The sequence below is a fragment of the Idiotropiscis lumnitzeri genome, chromosome 2 (assembly GCF_059441095.1).
Source record: "Idiotropiscis lumnitzeri isolate Australia: NSW breed Sydney's pygmy pipehorse chromosome 2, RoL_Ilum_1.0, whole genome shotgun sequence".
Lineage (NCBI taxonomy): Eukaryota > Metazoa > Chordata > Actinopteri > Syngnathiformes > Syngnathidae > Idiotropiscis > Idiotropiscis lumnitzeri.
The window spans coordinates 25,357,126-25,384,039 of NC_142392.1; the positions used below are offsets into that span (position 1 = coordinate 25,357,126).

Consider the following 26,914-nt stretch of genomic DNA (forward strand, 5'->3'; position numbering starts at 1 on the left):
TGCCTTGACGCGTCAAATTGGCTATTGCGAAAGGGGAGTTTGCTACAATGGAGCGTTTGGGTTTGTGAGGCGTTCAAACAGTCCGTGGGCCTCGCCCTGACACATGGTGCCTAAAAATGATGGTTCTTGGCGGCCTTGTGGTGATTTTTGTCGGCTTAACAATGCGACCACGCATGACCGTTACCCCATTCCACACATTCAAGATTTTTCCGCTCGTTTGGCAGGCACCGCCATTTTGTCGAAAGTGGACTTGGTCCGTGGTTCCCTCCAGGTGCCTGTGCGGGCAGATGATGTGCCCAAAACCGCGGTGATAACTCCGTTCGAGCTTTTTGAATTCCTGTGCATGCCTTTTGGACTAAAAGGGGCAGCACAGACTTTTCAAAGATTGATGGAATTTGTGTTGCGCGACCTTGACTTTGTGTTTGTATATCTCGACGACGTTCTGGTGGCCAGAGGAACATCTGTCGCACTTAGCAGAGGTTTTCAAGCGTCTTGATTCACATGACCTGATCGTTAAACCAGCGAAATGTCAGTTTGGTCTGCCTGAGCTCGATTTCTTGGGCCACCGGATTTCAGCATAGGGCGCGGTCCGCTTGCCCGCCAAGGTGAAGGCAGTGGTGGATTTCCCTCGGCCAGCCTCGGTTAAGGCGCTGCAGGAGTTTTTGGGCATGGTTAATTTTTATAACCGGTTCCTTCCACGTGCAGCCCACCTCCTGCAGCCTCTTTACGGTGCCCAAAAAAAACAAGAAGGCTAACAATCCTATCGAGTGGTCTCCGCAGCGGGAAAAGGCTTTTCGACACGCTAAGGACGCCCTCGCAGGTGTGACCCTCCTCTAGCTTTAGGGGCAGTAGTTGAGCAGCTCGTGACGAATGTTTGGCAGCCTCTTGCGTTTTTCCATCGTAAGCTGCGGGATAACGAGCGCAAGTATAGCGTTTTTGACCGAGAGTTATTGGCATTGTACCTTGTGACGCGCCACTTCCGTTTCCTTCTTGAAGGATGCCGTTTCACGGCTTATGTGGCTCATAAGCCACTTACATTGGCAATGTCGAAGGTTACTGAACTATGGTCGGCCCGCCAGCAACAGCACTTAGCGGCCATTTCTGAGTTTACGACAGACATTGGGCACGTGGCTGGTAAATGTAACCCTGTAGCTGATTGTCTATCGCGCGCGATCGTATGTCCAGTCCAGCTCGGGGTTGATTTTTCAGAAATGGCTGCCGACCAGTCCGATGATCATGACACCCACAACCTCAAGACTGTGAGTACGGCTCTTAAACTTGAAGTAGTGATGCGTGGCGGCGGCCCTGCTGTCCTCTGTGTGGCAGACATTAGGACTATGCCTCTCACCCAGCAGGCATAGTGCTTGGGGGCGTGTTCATGAAAATGTTTTTTGGTGCAAATTTATGATTGTGCATTATTCTCTTGTTGCTAGTCTTCAAATAAAGGCCAGTTTCCAGTCAGACGTATTTGTATTTGTATTTTGTATTTGTTTTTATTTTTTGAAAGTATACAGGGACAGTGCATATTAATCAAACAGTTTCCTGTAAATATGCCAGATTATAGCCAATGGTTAATTTGCATCCGTTGTCCCTGTAGCAGGTTGATGTTAGACTGTACAATAGAAAACATATAACTTTAAAATACAGTACAGTTTCAAGAAACACACTAATGGACATATAAATACATTGAATGCAACCAAGTATGAGTATGAGTTGTAAAGTGCTGCAGTGCTAGCTTTCATGCTTGTTAAAGTGTTGTAGTGCAAAAGTGCTTGACTGTTAAAATGCTACAAGTCAGATGATGTCTCAAGTAGTAAAAACCAAAAACAGACAACAGCGTGACAGACAATTCCAAAAAACATATTCACAAACATAAATTACAAACAGAGGGTTTCCTACTCAATGGTAATCATGTAAACTGAGAAGAAATATGATTACAGACTTGATTCTCTAGAAGCCAGGTTTTTAGGTGTTTACCAAAGGAAGTGAGAGTGGGTAAGTCTCGTACGGCATTTGGTATTGTGTTCCAGGTGTGAGATGCTCTGTATGAGAACAGTGACTGGCCAAAGGTACTTTTTCTGAATGGAACTGTACAGTCACCTCTAGACTCTGCACATATTTATTTAGTGGAGGTGGAGCCAAACCATTGAGAATTTTGTACACAAGAATACAATCAGAATATTTTTGTATGTTTTCCCAGCTCAGGAGTTCATATTTCTTCAGAAATTGACAGTGGTGGTATGTGTTCGGGTTTTTATCCAAGATTTTCAAGGACTGTTTGTATGCAATTTCAACAGGCTTTAGTGTGGTTTTACATGCCATTGCCCAACTAGTTAGACAATAAGTCATATGTGACATTATTATGGCATTTAAAAATAGTTTGGATGAATCGAGAGTTAAATTATTCCTAATATATCTAAAGTTAGAGAGATTAAGTTTCATGTGATTCATTAATCTTTCTATTTGTTGCCTAATCTGTAACTGCGAGTCCAACATGATTCCTAGATATTTAAACTCTTGTACAACCTCAATTTTCGTTCCTTGCACATATACGTGAGGATTTGTATCAGCACACCTCCGAATTGAAAAGAACATACAGACAGTCTTTGATACATTAAGATGTAAGTGAGAACGTTCTAGCCAATTTGACACATCAGACATGGCTGCTGATACATATTGTGCAGCTTGATATTTGTGTGTGTTCATTCCGACTGCCACATAGTAACCATAAATTAAAAAAAAATAAAAATGTCGCGTATACATACTAAAGCTGTTGCTTTGTAATTTATATAGATGTTTTGTTTAAAATCGCCCTGGCTCTTCTTTTTGTCTTTTCTATATTTTGTACGTATTAATAACTGTGTTTGGTTTGTTAATGTTAATAAAGTTTTTTTCACATAAACAAATATTAGTAAATATTTATCATCTCATCAATATTTGGACAACAGAGTACTGAGTTTCGAGATGCTTACGATAATCGTTCTCAAAATTGTATTTCTTATCAATTTAGCTTAGTTAAGGGATATTTTATTGACAATCTAACATCAATATACAAAGACAGAAAAAAATGGTGGTGGGGGGCGCGAATCTTTTTTTCTTCTTGGTAGGGGCGGGCGTGAAATAATTGAGAAGCACTGCTAATATATGCAGACATTATATTCATACAATCTTGCAGCCCGATTGAACCACAGCATTGTTGCAAGTTCGGTCGGAGAAACTTGAACGTCCCACTGCTGGAGCAGCAGCGGCTTCTCGGGACAGAGGCGGAAGTGACGCGGCCACTTAAAGCAGGTTTATACACGTTTTACTCTCATTTGCTTTGTCAAGAACGACTTTCTGTCGTTAAACATATGCATCACAACATTAAGTTGTTTGGGGAAATGCGTTCACTGTTATTGTCATTTCATTTTTAAATGTTGCCTTTGTTGGAGTTGTGTCACAGTGGAAATGAGAAGTAGTTCGTAAATCAACCTTTGAACGCCAAACTTACTCCAATGCGTGTTCGTTTTTTGTACTCAAGAAGAAAAGGGTCAAATAAAGACTCAACAACTGATTAGAGTTCCGATATTTAGTTTCTTCAATTTCTGGAGTTAAGGAAATACTTCAAAGACATCTGGGCGGCTTTTTCTTAATCTCACGAGAAAACTGCACTCGGGCGAGCACAGTCGAAAAATGCGCCCCATCTTTCAGCCCAGCTTCAGTCGTTATAGGAGTTTTTTATGTCAAGGGTCATGGAGGTTGAATCGGTCGTGCTCACTCCCTCCCACGACACGGGTCCACGTCCAAGGGAAGGTCCTCCCCAGGTTAGTCATCGTGTGGATAGTTGATTCCCGTCTGGTCGCCAAGACTGCCACGCCAAGTCTGGCCTTCTCCGGCGGGCAGTCTCTCCGTCTCTCTCCTCGCTGGCATTCCTCTGTAATCTTGTTGGTGTGCGTGTGTGCGTGTGTATGTGCAAGTGTATGTGTGTATATGTTCGCGTGTATGAGCAGGTGTATGTATATGTTTGTGTGTGTATGCTTATGTGCATGTGCTCTGATCTCCAATTGTTCTGTCTTTCGGAATGTGTTTTTTGCGATAGCGTCTGTGTGAGTCCTGCAGTGCCCAATTTGGTATGTTTGCATCTCTACAGCCAAAGTGGAGAATGTGCTTTGTCGTCTTTGTCCATGAAGTGCTGTCAGTGTGAGGGCAGCTCAAGGAAATGCTATGTGTGCAAATTTGTTCTCACTACTGAGAATTTCAATAAAGTTCACACATTTCAACTAAGTACTATAAATTTAGCATATGAGAAAAATATAAGAAATCAGTAAACATCAGGACTACAATCCCAGTCATTCTTGTGACCCGTGCTTCTAGTTTCATTTGATAAATGCTTCTTGTTTCATCCATGTTTAAAATATTTAGTAAATATGAACCTGCTAACTTTAATAAACGACATTCTGTCCCGCATGTGTTTAAAATAATGCCAGTATTCGTAATACAATCCTTCACCTTTTACTTGTCGGTTTGCCGAACATTTGTTTATGCCAAATGAAATCAGTGCAGAAAATAAAAACCAAAGAATAACCAATAGTGGGGGGTGAACTCCATTTTTTTCCTTTTTTTTTAAATAAAATTTGAACTGATTATTTAACATTTTACATTTTCAGTTTTTTTATATCTTGTTCGAGCAATTCCTTACGGAAGGAATTCTGCCTCACTCTGAAAAATGTGCACACTGCAACGAAACCTCAATGGCGGTTGATAAATTTTAGTGAATAAAACACAGAATATTAATTATTTTTTTAAAAAATCAAGTACGTATTGGTCTTATTGTTTGTCTTTTTGTGTCCTGCAGACGTCAGTGAAAACGATCTCCGTTCTGTGAAAGAGGAGCCAGACTTGACTCACATCAAAAAGGAGGAGGAGGAGGAGGAGATCAACAAGTCACCAGTGAACGTTGTCCCTATAAAGACTGAAGATGAAAACAAGGATGAGAGTGAGGACAACAGATGGGCGGAGCCTACAAGCAGCAGTTCAAGTCGTCACGTGACAACAGAAGGTGACGAAGACCACCGGGGGCCATCACAAGCACATAATGAGGACACATTATCAGACGCTCATGACGATGATGATGATGATGATGATGATGGGCAAGCCAAAGGTGAAAGGGCATGTCACACTGACTCATTAACTTCAAAGCTGTCCTTAAAACCACACACAAGAACACACAGTGGAGAAAAAACGTTTTCTTGCTCGGTTTGTGGAAAATGGTTCTCTGAAAAGGGAAATTTAACAGAACACACAAGAACACACACTGGAGAAAACCCTTTTTCTTGCTCAGTTTGTGGGAAAAGCTTTTCTCTAAAGTCACGATTAAAAGAACATACAAGAACACACACTGCAGAAAAACCTTTTTCTTGCTCAGTCTGTGGTAAAAGCTTCTCCCGAAAGTCACATTTAACAAGCCACACAAGAACACACAGTGGAGAAAAATCTTTTTCCTGTTCAGTTTGTGGCAAAAGCTTCTCTCAAAAGTCTAATTTAACAATCCACACAAGAACACACAGTGGAGAAAAACCTTTTTCCTGCTCAGTTTGTGGAAAATGCTTCTCTGAAAAGGGAAATTTAACAGAACACACAAGAACACACACTGGAGAAAAACCTTTTTCCTGCTCAGTTTGTGGCAAAAGCTTCTCTGGAAAGTCTAATTTAACTAAACACACAACAACACATAGTGGAGAAAAACCTTTTTCTTGCTCAGTTTGTGGGAAAAGCTTTTCTCTGAAGTCACGATTAAAAGAACATACAAGAACACACACTGCAGAAAAACCTTTTTCTTGCTCAGTCTGTGGTAAAAGCTTCTCCCAAAAGTCACATTTAACAAACCACGCAAGAACACACAGTGGAGAAAAACCCTTTTCCTGCTCAGTTTGTGGAAAATGCTTCTGGAGAAAGCCATATTTAACAGAACACACAAGAACTCACAGTGGAGAAAAACCTTTTTCCTGCTCAGTTTGTTGCAAAAGCTTCTCTCGAAAGTCACATTTAACAAGTCACACAAGAACACACAGTGGAGAAAAACCTTTTTCCTGCTCAGTTTGTTGCAAAAGCTTCTCTCAAAAGTCACATTTAACAAGTCACACAAGAACACACAGTGGAGAAAAACCTTTTTCCTGCTCAGTTTGTTGCAAAAGCTTCTCTCAAAAGGCACATTTCACAAGTCACACAAGAAGACACAGTGGAGAAAAACCTTTTTCCTGCTCAGTTTGTTGCAAAAGCTTCTCTCGAAAATCACATATAACAAGTCACACAAGAACACACAGTGGAGAAAAAACATTCGCCTGCTCAGTTTGTGGCAAAGGATTCTCTCAAAAATGAACTTTAACAAAACATAGAAGAACACACAGTGGAGAAAAACCTTTTTCCTGCTTGGTTTGCGGTAAATGTTTCTCTCGAAAGTAATCACTCAAGAACACACACTGGAGAAAAACCTCTTCCATGCTCTGTTTGTGGAAAATGCTTCTCTGACAACTGGGCTTTAACAAAACATAGAAGAACACACCTTGGTGAAAACCGTTTTTCCTGCTCAGTTTGTGGCAAGAGTTTCTCTCAAAAGTCGTATTTAAGAAGCCACCCAAGAACACACACTGGAGAAAAGCCATTCAGTTGCAGCGTTTGTGCTAAAAAAAATCCGCCACTAAACAGCATGCTGAGACACACGATTGTGATGGCGAGATTAGCAGCGATCCTTGAAGCTAACAAAAAAGACAAAAAACTGAAGGAACTGTCTCTTTGTGGTAAGATGTAAATGTGATTTTGAATAAAATATGATGTTTTGAATTTTGCAAAGCTTTTTTATTGACATTAAGCCAATGTGATCACTGCCAGAAGAACCATTAAGTCTGAGTGATGATGAGTTTGTTTGTGTGTGTGTTTACATCGAACATGTAAATGAAATTAATTGCCTTTGCCTGGAACAACATTTGTTAATATTATACTTTTCAGCTGTCTTTTTAATCCTATATAATGGAAAAGGTGTGAGAAGAAACGGTGCTTATGAAATCGGTGCCTTCCACAATCAATAAAATCACTTGTTCCACTTGCTCAACTGGCCTTCATTACGCTGCGTGAAAAGGTGAAAAACTGAACTAGAAGTTGAACTATAAAAGGAACCAGAAAGAAACGCAAATCGGCTCAGTTTCTCTCAAAGGTTTTGGTATGTCAGGAGTTGGCAACTTGATGGCGACTGGAGTCAGCGTTCATTTGTCACCACTGAGGAGATGATTCGCATCACGCAGTTTGTTGCTGCTGCTGTCTAAATTGGACCCGGGTGGCCACACGCGAGCGTCCCTGAATTTCACCGGCGGATCTTCAGCTATCCCACGTCTGACCCCAGATTGTTATGGAATTTTCAGCAGTAAGGGAAGATCAATGAGATAGTCTGGAAAATAAATTGTCTTTTGGGTCAGTCTGCAGAGTGATCTCAGTGGGAGAAGTGCTGGGAAGATACTGATGCACACAGGAAGATGAAAATTTATTTGACAGGAACTGTGGAATCTTCAAACAAAAATATATTTTTTCTGCGTTTATCATGAAATATTTAAGTCCTTATATCAACACTGTAATTATTTTTAACACTCTAACATTTAGGACATAAAACAGTGACGTATTTTAATTCAAAATTCACAACCACGTCGCTGGCGAAAAACCCTGTAAAAAAAGGCAAAGGTGCAAGCATGTTGACATAAAGTATCACTTTATCATGTCAACTGTTAGTAATAGGGAAATACATTTGGAATACTGTCCAACCGACGACATGGTGTCAGATGTTTTAACAAAACCAGCAACAAAAGTAAAATTCAGTACATCTGTCAAGTTCATATTTATGAACTAAAATGTTTGGTCATATTGTTGGAATCTTAACTATTATCTGTACCAAAAGTTTACCAAAATGGTTCGAATTAATTATCTGACTCCATTAATGGTTAACCAAACACGACCTTCATTCATACAACAATTATGCACGCTCGTTTTTGAGAGAAAGAAATGACCAGGAAGCCGGCAACTTCACACGGGAGCGGATTTATTTCTAACAGGAGATCTAATACAAAGCCTGGGGCTCGGTTCCTACCATTACAGCTCTGCGCGTCCCTGTACCCAACAGAGGACGACGCCCCGCCCGAGTTGCCCAGGATCATTTATACATTTCAACAAAACAAAGCAAAGACATCAAAGACTAGTCTCCTATTTGCTATGTGTCATCTGCAACTAACTTGAGCTTTCTCTTATTGGATATCTTCACCCCGCATGATGGCGGGTCAGCTCTTCCCATGTGCGCGCGCCAAGGCAGTTGTTCATGCGCTCAACTGCCCATGAGCCACTCGATCTGTTATTCCACTCTCACGGTCGACCGTCTGACCATCTCACACAACAGCACCTGGATGTCCTTGATGTCTGGAACTTTTCCGCGTCAGCTCACCCAGTTCTCCGACGTGCGGCTCGTCCTGCACAAAACATCTGCCACCTATGCACTTCACACAGCCTGCCCTGACCTTTTATTGTACATTGAATTAAAGCACAATCAGTACATATCTTTATTGCACTAAACTGAATAAACTTGTAGTCAATTGTATAAAATCCTTTAATCCCTCACATGGCCTCAGCGAACTGAGGCCGTCACCCCCACAAAAATAAGAATAGAAAAATAATCAAAACAGTAAAAAATAAAAATGTAGAATGATATATAAAAATTGTATTCCCTCTCATGGCCTCAGACAACTGAGGCCATTACCACTGACTCCGCTGAACCCCATGGACCTGCTGGCTGCCAGAGGAACTGGCTGTGGGCCCGACACGGGGATCATCATGTACTTGCCACCCAGTGGCAGCGGGCCCAAGGTGCGTTCAAGGCTTATAACTGTAGGAGATCTGATACTGTCATGACCCGCGTTGGTCATGTCAGTGTTTTTTGTCATTGTTTTTCTTCACCTCCCTGCCATGTCTTCATTCTGTTTATTTTGTCAGCTGAGTAGGGGCGTTTCCCCTCAGCACTCCGTCCCCACCAGCCACGCACCTGTTCCCCATTAGCCGCGCACACCTGACTCCCATCTGCTCCCCTAATCAATAGACTATTTAACCACCCCTGTCTCGGCGGCGCTCGACGATCAGCCGCCGCTCCAAGTTCCTTTCTTGGGGGCGTTCCACGATCAGCCCGACGGACCGCCGCCACTCCGGGTTCCTGTCTCGGCTGCACCCGACAGCCCACCGCCGCCCCGAGATCCTGCCTCTGCTGCATCCGGCGTCCCGCCGCCGCTTCTCGTCTCAGCCTCGTCAGCGGACTCCATGTGGCGTTCAGGTCCTCCCGGACGTCCCCCTGAATGGCCACAGTGGGACGTATTGATCTGGCCACCCGCACGGCCGCCTGAAGGGCCACGAAAAGACTCGCTGGTCTGGCCTCCCGGACATCCCCCAGACCGGCCTCGAACAGGGGTTGTGGTCCCGCCTCCCGACCCCTTCCGCCCACCCTCGTCTTGGACTTTGTTTTCGCTTTTCTTTTTTTGCCTTGTTTGGGACGTCTGGAATCCGTCCCTTGAGGGGGGGTACTGTCATGACCCGTGTTGGTCATGTCAGTGTTTTTTGTTATTCTTTTTCTTCACCTCCCTGCCATGTCTTCATTCTGTTTATTTTGTCAGCTGAGTAGGGGCGTTTCCCCCCAGCACTCCGTCCCCACCAGCCACGGACCTGTTCCCCGTTAGCCGCGCACACCTGACTCCCATCTGCTCCCCGAATCAATGGACTATTTAACCACCCCGTGCCGACAGCTCAGCGTCGGTGCATTGCTCCAGCTACACCCTCTATTCGCTGTTTCAGTCTAGTCACTTTCTCTTCATCCTTCGTTATTTTCGCACCCCGCCTCGTTCTGGTTTGTCCAGTTTCCTCGTTCGCCTGCCTGTTCATTTAATAAACTCCCTCCAAGTTACCTTGCCTTGGCTTCCCTGCCTCTTTGGGTCCTGCCCGCTACCGCGACGACCCCGCAGCCTGACAGATACAATGTATACAACAACATCCGCAAAGCACCATAATAGCTGTAAATACTGCCACTGAGATTAATATAGAGCTAATCAGACCTTTCCATTTAGCAAAGACATTCAACCATCCTGACCTCATTTCCGAATCTACACCTGAATGTTCTTTCATCTTTTTGTTCAAAGTTTGCAAACCTTCCAATGCCTTGGTCTGCCAATTTGTATTTGTCCGGGACCCCTCTTGGCACGCTTATCGTAACCAATCTCTCAGGCCTCTTTTTTGTCTATCCACACCGGACATCGGGACGACTTGATTGAATTGATCCCACTTTAACTGGTCCAAATCTACAGGTGTTGCACTCACCGGCATGATTAAAGTCACCAGGGAACACCTGCCAGAGGCATTGGTCGGCAGCCTGTCGTATAGAAATTTCCCACCATAACACAACCAGACGTCTGCACGGGAAAGCGGGGGTCCTGCTGGAAGAGACACATTCGTTTCACACCAATCCCACGGTATTTGTCCAATTGTCTGTCCTGTTCCATTCAATTTCAAACACGTAAAATTTTGCTTGGCCACCTCATTATCAAACCCTTGAATTCTCCAAATCAATTGTGAGATTGAATAATTTCGCACATACACCAACCTTGGGGTCTTGGTCACAAATTTTATAAAACAATATCACCTGTGCGTCTGTCAACCTATCCGAGCTGTCCTCCCGTTCCTCGTACATGACCGTCTGGTTGCAGTGGTATTGTAACATCACAATTTTTGTCTCCACTCCGTCTGTCTAAAAAACAGTCTGATAGAGTCCTGCTAAATTAAATAATTGACCTTCTGTCCCGTAAGTGTTTAAAATAATGCCAGCAATCGTTATACAATCCTTCCAAAAAAATGCATGCAGCAAAAAATATACTATGAAAAATATAAAATTGACCCCCTGTCGACCCCACCCCCTAGTGGGGTCGATCCCAATCAAAGTTATATTAGACAACAAAAAGTAACAAATAAACTAGTGCCGTCCCGCGATTAAATTTCTTAACTAAATAATCGCAATAATACCATAATTAATTGTATTCGATCACCTTTTTCAATTTATTTGTGAAGCTTGTATCAGTCACTTGAATAATATAACGTAAACCCACCAAATATTATATCTATTTCAATTCCCAGACTGTTGTAAAAGCTTTCTTCGACTATAATCTAGACCGTTTCATCCTCACAGGCATTGCCCCCAGAAACAATTCTCTAACGCATAAATTTAGTTTTGCTGATAATCACCACAATCCAGCAGTGTTGGTTCGCAATAATGTCCTAATGATATCCAGCTAATATGGCACAATGTTAGAATTTGGCTTCGCAACATGGGAGAATCATTCCTGAATCAAATAAAATTTAGTTCACTGAGTTCAAATATCTAACTGTCTAGAGATTATAAATAAAGCCATGAGCTAATGCTCCAATTTTGACCGTTTTTTGTCAAATCTTTAAAGCAACCCAAATGAAATATAAAAATAAAATAAAAAATCCTAAAACTATAATAACGCAGATACCAAATTAAACCTTTTTTTTTACGGGAAGAATAGGTGCTCTCCAAGACATAGACAGCTCCAAAGACCGCTGCAGTCTTCACCTCCTATTGCCTCCCGAATGCCTCCCTCCACCTTGAGGCCGTGCCCACACTGATTCTGTCAACTGGGGAAGGGTGTAGAGACAGTAAAAACAATCGCGGAGCCGAGCCCCAAATCAGTCGAGCCCTGGGACCACAACTCCTCTAACAGAGACACAAACAGAACTACCTCTTCCGAGTGACCCTTCTCTGGAAATTTTGAAATTTAGTGATGTTCCCAAAACCGAAGAATTTGTAGTGGGTGCTGAAGTATGATATCCTGATAGTGACGCGGAGTATTCAACAACTATGGCGCCTAGTTCTTTAGTATGACGACGCACATCGATATTCAATGTGATTTGTGGCTCGGCGAAAGTAAACAATTCATACCATTTCTGCTGCTCAGGGACAAGGCACGCATGCGAGGCAACGCCGGTAGACAAATATATAATTCTAATGCAAGATGTACTCATGACTAAATTTGGATGAATGCATTTTTGATAAACCAAATCATGTGTGTGATCACATGTACAATGTAATGTGTCAATTGGTGAATTGAATGGGTGGAGGTTGCTACACCACTCAGACCAGAGCAGGAACAGGGTATCCCCAACGCGGGAGGATGGAGAACCAGGTTTCCGATCTGCCCTCAGATATTTCAGTTCAGCCACTGGAATGGAGGAGAGCACCACATATGCTCCCTACGAAGGATATGCACAGTCAAGTTCAGTCCCATCCGGAAATGCCACTCGAATTCCAGTGTTTGTTCAGTCAATGGCAGTGACTCAGTCAATCTCGAGAGTCCTCAAGGAGGATAGAGTTGTTGCTCACTGGGAGGTGTGGAAGGAGCTCACAGCGCGTGGAATATCTCGCCTCAGTATCAAGCACCATCGAAAACTTGTTCATCCACCGTCCCCGGAATGCAGGGACCTGCCAGTCCTCGAACGCTGAAGCTCCGCGGCCCCCTGTCATGAAATGCGGTACCAGCGGGTTGGTGTCAAGAGTGCGTTGGGAGTGGGCAACGGTGGCGCCCCCTGCGCTGGTGGAGCTCTGTGCGACAGGCATGGCACCGGACCCGAGGATGGCACATTCCAGAAAGTGGCTCGGTATGGACAGCTCATCACCCAGTGACCCCACACCCCGCAGCAAGAGCACACCCCACTCACAACCCCCGTCTATAACCACCCTATCTCTGTTACCGCAGTCCCGACCTCGTTGACCGCCTTGCTATGGACAGCCGGTCTGCTGTGGCGCCGCGTCACCCGAACCTTGCCTAGGAGCCGCAAAATTGGAAGGAGCAGGTGCAATGGGAGCCGCATGCATCGGCTGCTGCCTTAGCTGCTCCCCCTTTTTTATCTCTCTTGGCCTTGTGGTAAATTTCGTTGTTGATGTGCGGGTCTGGCTCAGCTCCCCTCCGGACAGGTCGCCAGGCAAGGTTGGCTTGGTGATGGAAAAAACTTCTGACACACACCGGTGGTTGGAAGAAGATTTTATTGATCTCAGCTGATGTCAGAAGTTCCCAAAAGAAAAAAAAAGGTCTCTCCCTCTCGCGCCTTCCCTTCTTATAGGGAAGGCAAACAAAGGACATGAATATCTAATTTTCCCTTATTGCATATGCATTTTTATCCTGCTGTCTCTTAGCTGACTTTTCGAACAGCCTCTCTGTGCGAGGCACAGCTCCCATTTCCAGATGCGACTTCTTGGCGCCAGACCCCTCTTCTGTAAACATCTTCCTTGGGGCCCGAATGACCTCTTTGACCCTTAGCAGATAAAGTGAGACTCACTCGCTTCTAAGGCCGTAACTTATGACTTAGGGAGGTTCAGCACAAGGCTTGGTATCTCTAAAGCAACAATATCGTCATGGCCATAAAATGGGTTGCACATGTTAGACCTTGTGAAAATACACTACATACCCCCCTTCGAGGCAAACCCAGATTGCCTCGACACTTAGTTAAGATAAAACAAAAACGACATCAGCATGAATTCAAAAATCTCATTCCAACATTTTATGCCAATCCCATGTCTACAATTTGAAACCCTATTTGACTAGATCCTAAATGATGCTCAAGGCATGTTACTTAAGGTTAACTTTAGACTAGGAAAAGATAATCTAATAAGGCCAAATCACTCCCTGATGGCACCCTAACACCTCCCACAGGACTACACAGCACCGCAAAAATTCAAAAGATCTCATATCAACCACCCCGGTCGCATCAAATTTACCCCCTGACTGGTAATTCTTTTAGCAAACCGACATTAACATTAGGCAAATTTCGATGCAGTCCTTACGGAAGTGTGAGGGAACCACCGAGCCTCCGTCGGAAAAAACCCCCTCGTGTAGAGAGTGGGGAAAAAGAGGGAGGCCCATACTAAGCAACAATGTTCACAGATTGCCACAAATACAAAAGCCATGAACATGAAAACGGATATGAAGGCTTCGTATGACATGCTGAAGCACCACCGATATAAATGAAAGAATAGTCATGCAGCAAATATAAATGATATCAAAACACAGTAAACATGTTCCACCGTGCCTCCTGTGTGCGTAGTTGTGTGCTTGTGAATGTGTTGTACAGTCCATTGCCCTGATAGAAAAGCACGCCGACAAACAGGACAATACTGGTAAGGGCCCGCAGCCCATAGTCATCGGCCTCGCACCAACGTGTACAGTCCCCTCAACGGCCAGTTCCTTAGTGTCTCGGGCAACACTTTAGGAAAAAACAGATCTGATGTCCGCATCCTACAACACTCATAGGAGTCCTCCTTGTCGCTTGCTCTAAGTGAGGTTCCAATCTGCATCCACCTCCAGTTACACTCCACCTGAAATACAACAAGCAGAAACACTCCACCCAAAATTGAGCACCTGCGGTGCCAAATTAAATCATTCTCAACATGAGAAATAGGCACATTCCAGGACGTGGATGGCTCCATGGCCGCTGCAGTCTTCAACACAGCCACCGTCTCCGGAATGCCCCCCTTCGCCCCCAAACTGTACCAACACTGACTCTGTCAAATAGGGGAGGGTGCAGAGACAGCAAAAATTGGGAAAGCCATGGAGCAGAGCCCAACATCAGTCGAACTCCGGGTCCACAACCCCTCCGGCAGAGCTGCAAACAGGACTTTCGCTTCCGAGTGACCCATTCCCTGTCTAGCATAGTGTCGCGAAATTTGGTAATGTTCCAAAACAAATTAATTTGTAATGGGGCTGAAATACGCTTCCCTGATAGCGAAACAGAGTATTCAACATCTGAACTGAAAACCCGTCAGTCGTCTTCATCATTGGGCCTAAGTCTTTAATATGATAATGCGCGCCGTCAGTTAATGCGATTCGTGGCAGGCGAACGTAGACCATTCATACTGTCTCCCCTGCTCCGGAGCAAGGCGCACATGCAAGGCAACGCCGGTAGACATAACAAACACATAATCATCATGTAAGATCTATTTCTCACCCTCGATTTTGGGTGAATGCACACTGGCAAACCAAATCATCATAACTCAGTGTTCAATGCAAAGTATCAATTGGTGGTTTGAATGAGTGGAGGCGGCTACGCCACGCAGACCAGAGCAGAAGCAGGACGTACAAACCGCGGGAGGATGAAGACCCTGGTTTCAGAGCTGCCCAGTCTACTGGAACGGAGGAGCGCACAACGTATGCCTTGGATGTGCATAGTCAAATTCAGTCCCATCTGGTAATGCCACTCAAATACCAGTGTTAGTTTCATTTGTGTGGTGTCGGTCCACTGCAGTGACTCGGGCAATCTCCAGAAGTCCGCAAGGGTTGACAGTGTCGTTGCTCACTGCGATGTGCAGAGGGAGCTTGCAAAGCCTGGAATATCTTGTCCCACCATCAAAACTGTTGTCCATCTACCGTCACCAGCATGCCGGGACCTGCCAGTCCTTGAACTCTGAGGCTCCTCGGGCACCCCTATTGCGGAATTGGGGTCCCGATCTGGTTGAGGAGTCAAGTGTGCTTTGAGAGGCCATGGAAGCGTTGTCAGAGGAGTGGGTAGCGGTGGCGCCCCCTCGCTGGTGGAGCTCTTTGTGACAGGCATGGCACTGGACCACAGGATGGCACCTTTCAGGAAGTGTCTCAGTATGGACAGCTCATCACCCAGTGACCCAACACCCCACAGGAATGGCACGTCCCACTCACAACCCATGTCTATAACCACTTCTACTTTTGTTACGTGACCTTGCTGACCGGCTGGTGCGGACAACAAGCCTGCTGTGGCGCTGCATCACCAGAACCTGGCGCAGGAGCAGCAGAAACGGAAGGCGCAAGCGCAGTGGGAGCTGTCTGTATTAGCCGCAGCATTCGCTGCCCCCCCCCCTTATTTATTTTCCTCTTTTTTTTTTCCTTTCCATATTCTTTATCCTTTCCCAATGAATTTGCACTCTTGGCCCTCTGGACCCGCAAATGTAACAATTCTTTTTCTACATCCAAAACAATATTTTCTTTCATCGATGGCGTACAAATTGACGCAAAAATGTGTGCACTACTCAAACCGATTAGCAGTTTCTCATTGACGGACTGTTTCGCATGACATCAGCAACGGGAAGGGGCACGCCCTTAAGGACGGCCACCTGGAACAGCTGTGTGGTGATGACACTATTGGACGGGTCACTGGCGGAAGTTTCAATCCATTCACGTCTCGCCCTGGCCACCTGTCTCCCATAAGAGCTCACTAACCTAATCCCTCATAACCATGACTAGATGTAATCAACTCACAATTAACAGCACGTGTCATCTATAAATTATTTTAAATTATGTTGAATCCCCTTAAGGTCTGTCTTGTAAAAACAAAAATTCCTGGCTATTAATCATCCAAACCTAAATTATTTCTCCCAATAGGTATCCTCATCATATTTTACCTATTCCGATGCCAATTGGTTTTGTCTTCTATTTATTATTCCCTTTTAATTCCCATGAACACATCAACCATAATTTAGCTATTCTTTTTCAGCTACCTCTTATATGACCCCGTTTTCCTCAACCAATGAGTCACTAGCCTTTAGACTGGATTATCTGCAAGTTAAAAATTTCTACTTTACTGTATATCAAAAGTCCCCTAATAACATGACAATTCGTCATATTCCCATATAATTTCTATCTCAAAATGCCGTTCCATTCATTGAATTACCTCAGTACAACCGTCACCAAACTGAAGCCTGCAACATTAGACGTATTTTGTTTGGCATGACCTCTAACCTTGCGTGTTCTGTTTTAGCCCAATTGCATCTCTTATCAGTATCGTTGTTTCATTAGTTGCTGCCAGGGGTAAAAAGGAGGGGTTCAGAGAGGAATTTCACTCTCAGGGGCAATCCCAAATTTATGTTTCCAGTACATTGTGACACTCTAGGCCGGTTTATTATCCTTCTTATTGCAATTTTACTGCATTCAGTCTTCCTCAAGACTGAATACATTATAGTTTTTCTCTCATATTTAATCGTAGTTTGTCACTTTAGCTTTTGCGCTTTTCATATTGCCAAGTCAGATTCTACGCATCATGCCTTTATCCTTTTAAGATCTTGGATTTCTCTCTTTAAAACACCCCTACTTGAATTGAAGATTAATTTCACCCCAATGTTTTTGTAGCCAATTATCTTTTTATCATTCTAAATTTGCTTTAGTTATTATCCAAATTTTTAATATATTTTATGCTGCATCTTTCAATGCAAACTACGACGCACACGCGTTAGCTTTTTTGATAAACTGATGACACTGCTTAATAATGCAATCGCCTAAGCACACATGGGTTTTTTAGAAGGGGCACTTCTGACTACAAAGGACCTTGCACTGGTTTATAACTATAACCCCTTATCTCCTGCGTGGGGGCTGCCTGACGTCCTGGTCCCACAGTAGATGGAGGTGAGACCACAGCGCTCTGCTTGCATTCTTCCTGCTGGGCCCAATCTTCAACTCTTTCACCTCAGCATGATCATTGTTGATATGTCCTGTTAACACTTAAACATCTTTACATGCAAAAACAATTATGTGAACAAAATACTGCATCTATCTCCCCCCTTTGACACATGCCCCACATGTGTCAACACAAATAACAATAAAAACAGAAAAAACTTAATTCGTTGACCAGCCTTCTCTCCTTCTGGAATGGACACTCACTTGAATGCTGAAACACAACCGGAAACAACTCACACGAACAAAATCACTTCCCATCTAGTACCTGCTCCCGCAACCTGCTTGACATGGGAACGGCTCTAACAAAACACACCTCAATAAACAAACACCCACTTACGACAACAAACCACATCATACAAATCAAACACCACATAATCTCGGAACTGGAATCAGCAGCGTCCATCCTGTAAATCAGCCTGAATTCATCAACAACAAAATCAACCAAACAGGAAAAATAAATGGTTAGGGTTAAAAATTAACAAATATAGCATATCATTCTCCCAGAAGGTGATCCGCAACCTGCAAAATCAACATAAATCACATAACCAACACAGCGTCTGTTCCTTTAGCAACGGCTGAGCATTCAAGCTGAAAAAAAGGTTAAAAAACAAAACATTCCACGAAGTCAGAAATGTCTTTTGGTCTCAGTCTCTGGCACGAATGCCATATATAGGGTCACTGTCCACGTTTTTCGTCTCATAGTCGACATCTGTGTCACCTCTCATACAGTCCAAAGTCATTCACAGCTGGTACAGTCGTGTCCAGCACTATTACCGCAATAGGCCTTCTCCATTTGACTAATTTGGTTGTCAAATGGTGCCATAAGGTGTACCACTTCCAAATTATTCGTCCACACAGATTTGGTCAAGAACCGTCACCGATCAGTCAGTGTATCCCATTTGTTGAACCGCACAGTTTATGCAGTATTTAGTTCCAGGTGAGAGGAATTTATCCTCTTATCTTGATCACATCATCTCCAACTCTCAATGAACTTGAATATCTTCACACATGCCTCTTCAAGCATGCTACCTTTTATCAATTAAACAATTCACCGCGTGGTTGATTGACTCCCATTCTCAATATATAGTCTAAGTGTATTTTAATGGTGGCCACCCACACACACACACACACACACACCCCGCACTAGTGACTGACACATTTCCATCCTCTCACAAAACCTTTAATCACACGCAAATGAGTCATTTCACAGAATCAGAGCTAATTTTCTTCAATCAACCGCTCCAATCCACCATTACCAGTATTATTGCTTTCCCCAACTCCTTTCCAACCAATTGTAGTCCAATAGATTAGATGGATATCAAGTGCAAGACCTAATTTACCTTGAAAACAACTCCGCCTCCTCATTGGCTCTAATCTCCTCAAATTAATCCTAAAATGAATATTGAATTGTATGTTTAAAGTTCTTCCCGTGGCCTTCCCAAATACACCTATAATCCTAGAACATGGTTCAAATCCCCTCTTTGTTCGCTTCAATTGTTAACAAAACTGTAATACCTAAGGTTGTGCTGTATCTTCAAGTTCTTCTGTTTAATACATCTTGGAATACAACTGTTCTTTTTCTTCCCACATCCATGTGTTTATCTTCTCATTTGTAGTCATCCCGAACCTCTCTTGCAGGTTGTCAAACTCTATTTTGTTTTGTCTTGATTACTTACTCGTTTATTTAATTATTTGTATTTCCTCAATGTCAATTTACTACGTTCATGCCTCCCCTTTTTCTAGGTCATTTTATTGTCTTCGGTGTGTAATTCCTTGGTGTTGTCACATGATCTAAATTACAGTAGTTAAATGTATATAATTTCTTTCTGTTTTGTAACCCCCTATAAGATTTCTCTGACTAAAAGTTTGTGGTCATTCAAATTCACTGTTCGAGCTGCAAATCGTTCGTTCCTAATCAATCTACGAAGGCTTTTTCCTCAAGAATTAATCTGTCAAGATAACTATGGGAACCCTACAATGTCCCCCCTTGAGTGTTGCCTCAAAAGAAGAAAGTTCGTTTTTTTTTTTTGTTTTTTTTCTTTTCCCACGTTGGTGTCAACCCAGAAAGTATTGATAGAAATGTATCGCCTAATCATCTGATCAAATCTGGTGATTTATAATTTACCACTGGCAATTTCTAACTGAGCTGCATTAAGTCCCACTGTTAGTTGTCGCCACGTGTATATTTTCCTTCTATTTTAATTTAATTCCATATGACTGCTACTCTTCTAAGATGTAACTCACAAGTATTTTATAAATCAGTTGCCCTATACGAATAGTTAAATTGTTTCCTCTTACTAGAGTTCGTATAGTTAGATTGAGTGATTTAACAGTCCAGCCACCTGCAGACTGAATTGAAGACAGCTCAACTTCCATTCCATATTCTAAGTTTCCCAATCAGGTCATTTGTACTCTGCTTCTTCCACCCAGGCTTTATGAACCCAACTCAGTGGGGGAGGCTGAGCTCCCCCCTTTGACACCCCTCGTTGTTCACTACCTCAAAGCAAAGGCAGAAGACATCTTCTGTTGGGGTCAGAAAAAGGAGGTGAACGCAGGATTCTGGATCTGCCTGTTAAATATTTAGACACAATGTTAAATAACATTCTATTTATGAAAAGTCATTAGTTATGGCTAGCCTACTTGTAACTGTATATTCCAATTCATGGAATTCCATGTTGTATACTCTAGTATTTCTGTAGTGCTGTATGGTTCTGGCCATATTTATCAAACATTTTCCTGCCCCTGACCAATTAAATCTCTTGACACCACACGTAACTTACTCAACTTCCCCAAATTCTTTTTTCTAACCATTCTCACTGTCCGCCAAGAAAATATTTCACTGAATCCCTTCATTAAGAATTCATTTTCTTTCGTTCTTCCTTAAAACAGTTCTCAACCCCTCATTTTGCACTTCCTCATTCCTTCAAACGTCATTCATTTTTCCAATCGTACACTTCCTTAAAACAAGTTCTCAACCCTTCATTCGTTAATTATGTAAATTACTCGTCCTCTCCTTGGCCGCCCTCGTGTGCAAGCCTATCCTAGACGCTCACAGCAGAAATAGAAGGGAAGGGGGGGCGCCTCACTGTTCATACGCCGATCACGCTGTCCCCGGGTTACCAGGGGTTACGCCCCCTACCAAAGGCTCCAGTTTACCGGCCACTCCTCCCTGCCAATTTACGAGCAGGCAATCTCAAGCCAATGGCAACAGCTCCTACCCCCTAAACTTTCCACTCGTTCCAATTCACTTACGTTTTTCTTACTCAACCTACCTTGCCTCTCAGTTAGAGAACCAAATTCTGCCCCCGCACCTCAGGTTTGACACCCCTTAAAATTTCACATTTTTTGTTTTTCAAGGCACAATTTTGATAGAACATTCCTTATCGATCTCGTGATGCCCCCCTTTAACCATTTAATGACTCTTTCCCCACATTTTGACACACAAACAGACGCAGACAGACACAGACACGGGCCCACTCCATAGAAGACAATGTTCACGAAAAGAACAGACACAAACAATAAACTGACAACAATTCAATCTATTTCATTTTGGCTTATGATAATTCTCGTTTTGATGGCTATTTTTCTCGAAGCTATTTCATGTACACAACCCTCTAAGGTTGGCGGCCAACGGCCACGCGTGCACGCGTAGCACAAAGACGTGTGCGCGTTTTGGATTTTCCTATATTCAGTCATTTTTGCCATCCTTACTTTCTTCATCCTTATATTAATACAATCACATTATAGTTAATATTATTATCGGTACGTCTCTATTGATTTTCAAAGCGCTTGTCTATCATTATCATTACTTCTGCAGACTTCCAAACATTTCTCTTGTGTGCACATATCATTCATTTACTGGTATACCATTATTAAACCCCCTAATTAGGCCTAATTTCCACGTACTTTCATCACAACTCTTTATAAACCCCTGCGCACATCCTGGGCCAATACGGGGCGGACCGCAGCCGGGTTTTTGATTTTGCGTGGCTTTTACCAGAGCGCATTTGATCACCGGATATGTCTCAAACAGCGGAATCGAACCGGCTTGACAAGGAACCTCCGTAACATACCGATCACAACGACAGCTCCTGGCTCCGCGCCGTCAACACTGAAGTGCGTCTCGTGCCTCAAATGCGCTCCATGCCTCGCTTGCCCAATACTATACGTGGGAGCGCACTCTCTACTTCTGTGCGGATTTCTGTCATTCCAACACTGTCCGGACTTATCTTTTCATCTTCTATTTCTCTCTTTTCATCTCATCTCTTCATAAACCCCTGCGTACATCCTGGGCCAATACGGGGCGGACCGCAGCCGGGTTTTTGATTTGGCGTGGCCTTTACCAGAACACATTTGATCACCGGATATGTCTCAAACATCGGAATCGAACCGGTTTGACAAGGAACCTCCGTAACATATCAACCACGACGACAGCTCCTAGCACCGTGCCGTCCACTGAAGTGCGTCTCGTGCCTCAAATGTGTTCCATGCCACGAAGTGCCGAATACTATACATGGTTGCGCGCTACTCTTCTTATCTCATGAGTTAATTTTTTCATCCCAGAATTTCCTTCTAAACTTACGCCCTGGCCAGGGCTTATCTACTACTTTATTGTCTATAGCTCGCTTCTTAACTTCTCAATAGCAGTTTCAGAATTTTATACTTCTTGTTTCTCATCTCTTTAACCGCTAGAACTTTTTTTTTTTTTTTTTTTTTTCTTCATCTTCTGCATATTTCTCCCGCACTAGTCTCTTTACTTAGTTTCTTTCATCATTTTTCCTACTTTATCTAATGTTCTTGCATAGTGCGGTTACTTTGACCTTTTCTCATGTCTTAATCCTTACAGTGGCCTTTCCCACTCCAAAAACCAAGACATAGGGACAGCATTTTCCATGACCAACCAACCAGCAGACCCACACGCACAAGCTCTCTTTAACTGCCCCAGAACCCCCGACCGCTCAGACACAGGCGCCCATCCATTGTGAGTAAAAGCATCTCACCTCAAGTTCAGCCGGCCGGCTGTTGAACGCCTGCACCCCAGCACCCGGAGGCCCTCGCTGGAGCACGAATCCTGTTCGTGACGCCAAAAATGTGGTAAATTTCCGCTGTTGATGTGCGGGTCTGGCTCAGCTCCCCTCCGGACAGGTCGCCAGGCAAGGTTGGCTTGGTGATGGAAAAAACTTCTGACACACACCGGTGGTTGGAAGAAGATTTTATTGATCTCAGCTGATGTCAGAAGTTCCCAAAAGAAAAAGGTGTCCCCTTCTCGTGCCTTCCCTTCTTATAGGGAAGGCAAACAAAGGACATGAATATCTAATTTTCCCTTATTGCATATGCATTTTATCCAGCTGTCTCTTAGCTGACTCCTCAAACTGCCCCCATGGCTGCGGGGCACAGACTCCGCGAAGGTGCGACTTCCCGGCGCCAAACCCCTCTTTTGTAAACCCCCTCCTTGGTACGCAGATAACCCCTGTTCTGCTTCCTGACCCCCCGTAGATAAAGTTAAAGTCTCGTGCCTCTCAGGGCGGCAATCTACGTGTCAAAGGGGGAGTCAGGAAGCCCTGAGGGAGTTCAAAGCAACAGTTGTCATGGCCATAAAATAAGTTGTCTATGTCAGACCTTGTGAAAATACACTACATTGGCTTTAAGGCTCTGGTAATGTTTTTTTCTTTTTGCTTATCACTAATAATGCACCCTTTCAAAGTTTTGATGTCTGTTTGAATTCGCCCTTGCTTATTGACTCTGATATTAAGGTCCAATTGTGTCAGTGCATCACGGCCTAATAAGTAAAATGCACGTTGATGTAGATCTCCTTCTACACACACTTTTATATGTTTGTTTGTTTGTTTTTTTTACGTCACGTGATCCTCCGTCGCTACCACGACTGGTCCTGAAAAAGTAATGTTTAAAACAGGACTTTCTGCTTTCTCCTTTTTTCTTCCTTTTCCTTCCTTTTGCTCAACACGTTCATGCTTTTTGTGCATAATTTATAATTTTCTTTTCCATTTTACAAGTTGGCCAATTTAAATTAGGTTGTTTTTGTGGCGGTTCTAAGAACCGAGCGGGAAGAAGACTGGACCCACAGGCAAGCGTTGAGGATTGAGGTAGGTTTATTGATAGGATCGGGGGGAGAGGAGCGGGCTCGGAAGCCAGGGAAGGAGGGCAGGTGGCGGAGCGGCGAGCCGGTGCAAGTGCGCCCGCAGCAGTGGAGAGATGCGCGCCGGCGGAGGTGCAGCGGGTGCGACGGGCGGAGAGCAGACCGGCGCTGTGGCGGGAGGAGCGCGGGCGAGGAGATCGGCGTGGAGGCGAAGACGGCGGCGAGCAGGCGGAAGCGGAGAATGGCAGGCAGGCGGCGTAGGGACGGCCGAGATGCGAACGGCGCTCTGGAACTCTGCGGCTGGCAGCGGAGGGTCGGGCTCGGACAGGCGCTGGGCGGCTGGAGGGAGAACGAGGACAGACAGGGGTTAACTCGGAGAGCATGTCACTAGAACCAGGCGTGTGCGAGGCGAACGACGACGACATGAGCCAGGTACCACGGTAGGTCACTGGATCATCCGGCGTCTGGCTCCTGGCAGCGCTGAGCTTTTAAACCCCGCGGTGATTGCTGTTGACAAGCTGCAGCTGTGCGGGAGCCGACGCCCTCTCCAGCCGGAGGTGTGCCTGGCGGGAGATTGCCGGAAATCTGAAAAGAGAGAAACTCGCCAGGCCCCCCCCCAAACCCGAACCCCCACAGTTTTATTTGAAAAGCCTGTATTTTTTTTCTCATTCCTGTTTCTTTGTCTTTCCCTTGGAGTAGTTTATTGGGCATTTCTTGGAGGTCTTCAGTACTTGATTGTGGTCCTGTGGTTATTAGGTCCAAGCTGTAGAAGGTGGAAGGGCCTCCTTTTCCTTCCAAGATCATCATTTGTTTGACTTCCTGTCCTCGTTTCATCACTGTCATTTTTTCTCCTTCTACAGTGAGAACGAGCTGGAGGGTTTTGATTAAGTCTCTTCCCAAAAGGTTGGATGGACATTCTGGAACTACGACTAACCTCTTGCCTCGATATAAACTTCCATCTTCATCTTCTATTGTGAGGGGTTTGGTATAAAACCGTTGCGCTGCCTTTCCTCCTACTCCTATCACCATGACAGCTTTATTTGACAGTTTGGTCCCTGCAGGTAGGGCCTTTTGATTACTGAACTTTCTGCTCCAGAGTCAACTATAAATTGTTTTGTTGTTTTCTTTGTGCCTAATTGTAGTGTTCTCATTGGTGGGTCCACTGAAGAAGCCATTCCAAACAAGACAGATAAATCTAAAACGACCAGTGGTGATTCTGAGGTTACTTCTTCTTCATCTTCGCTATTGCTGAGCAGCCTTTGCTCAAGTTGTTCTTCGCCTTGTGGCTGGTAACTTACTAGTCACATGTTACCGGTATAGCCTTCTTCTGGTGTGGTCTTCCTGGGTGGTTGACGGCAGTCTCTGGCAAAATGTCCTAGTTTGCCACAATTGTAGCAGCCGTCATCTCTGTTGGAAAATCGTCCTCGACCTTGTCCCCTAGCACCATAATATTTGCCGCGCCTTCGTCCTCGTCCTCTGTCCCCTTGACCTTGATAGTAGATGGGGGCGGAGGCCGCTGTGGAAAGGCCCTTCATTACAGCAGCCAAAGTGGTCGATGTGTTTCGCTCCTTCTCTTTCTTCTGGATTTCCTCGGCATGGGAGGCATATTCGATGAGCGTATCGAGGTTCGCAGTTCGCCATCCAACGTGGTGTTTGCAGATGAAGTCTCTGGTGGATTCATGGATGCCATCTAGGTAGGCCGACTTCAAGAGGATTTGGTACGGGCTGTTGTCTGCATTGTCTTCCTGTAGGCCGCAATAGAGCCTGTAGACTCCAGATAACCTTTCCACATACCGGCGGACAGATTCCATGTCTTCTTGGCGGCATTGTCTGATCTTTGTGTTGTCTGGTTGCTTCTTGAAGATTTTTCTTGATTCATCAAACATGGCGCGGATTGCGTTTGCGAGCTCGGGAGCTCCAGGCTGGAGGGGCTGGCCTATGGCATTGTAAGGGTTGAAGGCACCTCTGATTCTGCCATATCTATATCCTAGGATCATTCTCATGCATGTTTCAAATTCTCTTCCATTCAGGTGGTAGCTATTCATCAGGTCGTGCATATTCTCAATCCATTTCTCCACATCCGCTTCGATTGGTGGGATTGATTGGCAGGCCGCCTTGCATTCATCTTGGGTCCAGGGCCTGTAGACCATGATGGTAGGTTCATGTGGGTGGCCATTTGCATCATCAGTCCCAAAAGCTGGGTTGGCTACGGCCACCATCGGGTAGGCCTCTACACTGGGTAGCGGTGGGTAGAGGTTCGTGGCTTGAAAGACTTGTGCTCTTTCGGGGTTAAGTGATTTTTCCATCGGCTGTGCTTGTGCTCTCTTTTTCATTTGCTCCCTTGTTCCAGCCGCGGGGGGTCGCTGTGTGGAATCGAATGAGGCAGGAGGGGCCGTGTGTGAGGAGCGGGAAGTGTCATTTTTCTCCTTGCTCTCCAGGGGTGGCATCTCATCGTCACTTGGCTCCGCCTCTGGGGCTGTGGCCGCCTGTCTTCCTGCTTGCGCGGCAGTGTGAGTTCGCTCGTTGAACAGTGCACTTCCTCTCTTGCCTCTGACTCCGGTCTCGTCATCTTTCTTTACTTTCATCTGATAAACCTTTTTCTCCTCTTTTGTTTTTATATCTTCCACTCTCTTCTTACTCTGTTCTACCCACTTTATGATAGCCCTCAGTTGCCTGTCCACTGATTTAGTGTTTTCCCCCTTTCTTATCTTCCTCTTTCTTTTTTCCATCAACGCACTTTTCACTGCTTCAAAATTCGCTGGATCTTTCAGACGTGGCTTAAAGTCATATTTCTTCACCCACTTCTCCAGAAATTGGCAACAGTCCGGGTCATACCCGTTCATAAACTTCACATCTGGGTTTGCTTTTAACTCTTTTGCTACATTCTGACCCATTTTCTGCTATCGTCTGGTCCGTTACTTCTGTTAAATCACACACACACACTCGTACATGCACGTACACACGCTTCCACACTCAATCACTCCCCACTCCTTTCTCTTTCCTTTGTTACACACACACACACACACACAGCTGCTGCGGCGCCAAAATTCACGCACACACCTCTCAATCAAAATGAGCAGTCTGCTTGCAAAAGAAATTCAAATAAAAATAATAAAAACCACCAAAAATAATACCTTATTATTCCCTAAATTTTAATGTGAAATTGTGAGTAGACCTCTAAGTAATAGACGCTACCGTGATGTCGGTTTGAACGAGTTACGACCTAATTTCTTCTTTTTGTAACTCCCTAAACAACACGATCGTGGTTTAGACGTACCTCAGA

General features: G+C 44.4%; 1 pseudogene; it reads left to right on the top strand.

Moving 5' to 3' along the window:
• Positions 1-1,211: 1,211 nt before the first annotated feature.
• Positions 1,212-6,864, top strand: LOC148342086 (uncharacterized; annotated as a pseudogene).
• Positions 6,865-26,914: the final 20,050 nt, after the last annotated feature.